The following is a 370-nucleotide window of genomic DNA, read 5'->3' on the forward strand; positions in this document are numbered from 1 at the left end:
CCCCCCCCCCCCCCCCCAACCCAGAGCCTAACTCCCCACCCAGCCCTGGGCAACAGCAGCACCACCCCCAGGCAGCGACAGCCCAGTGGCACCAACCATCACCCAGCGACAGCTCATTATGTAATTGCAAATGTATACATACCATTAAAGCACTTAATGTTTTTAAATAATGTATTTTGTGTATTTTCAAATTATTAAAAATTAATTTTTGAACATATTTCACTGGTTATTTTTACATTTCCAAATACATGTTACTAGAGTATTGCAGCTTTTTTTTATGGAAGGGGCCCCTGAAATTGCTTTGCCCTAGGCCCCCTGAATCCTCTGGGGGGCCCTGCATTAGGGAGCCTACCAGCCGCTTGAACTCAAC

Source organism: Terrapene carolina, unplaced genomic scaffold (assembly GCF_002925995.2).
Source record: "Terrapene carolina triunguis isolate 2854851 unplaced genomic scaffold, T_m_triunguis-2.0 Scaffold42072, whole genome shotgun sequence".
In the NCBI taxonomy this organism is placed as follows: domain Eukaryota; kingdom Metazoa; phylum Chordata; order Testudines; family Emydidae; genus Terrapene; species Terrapene triunguis.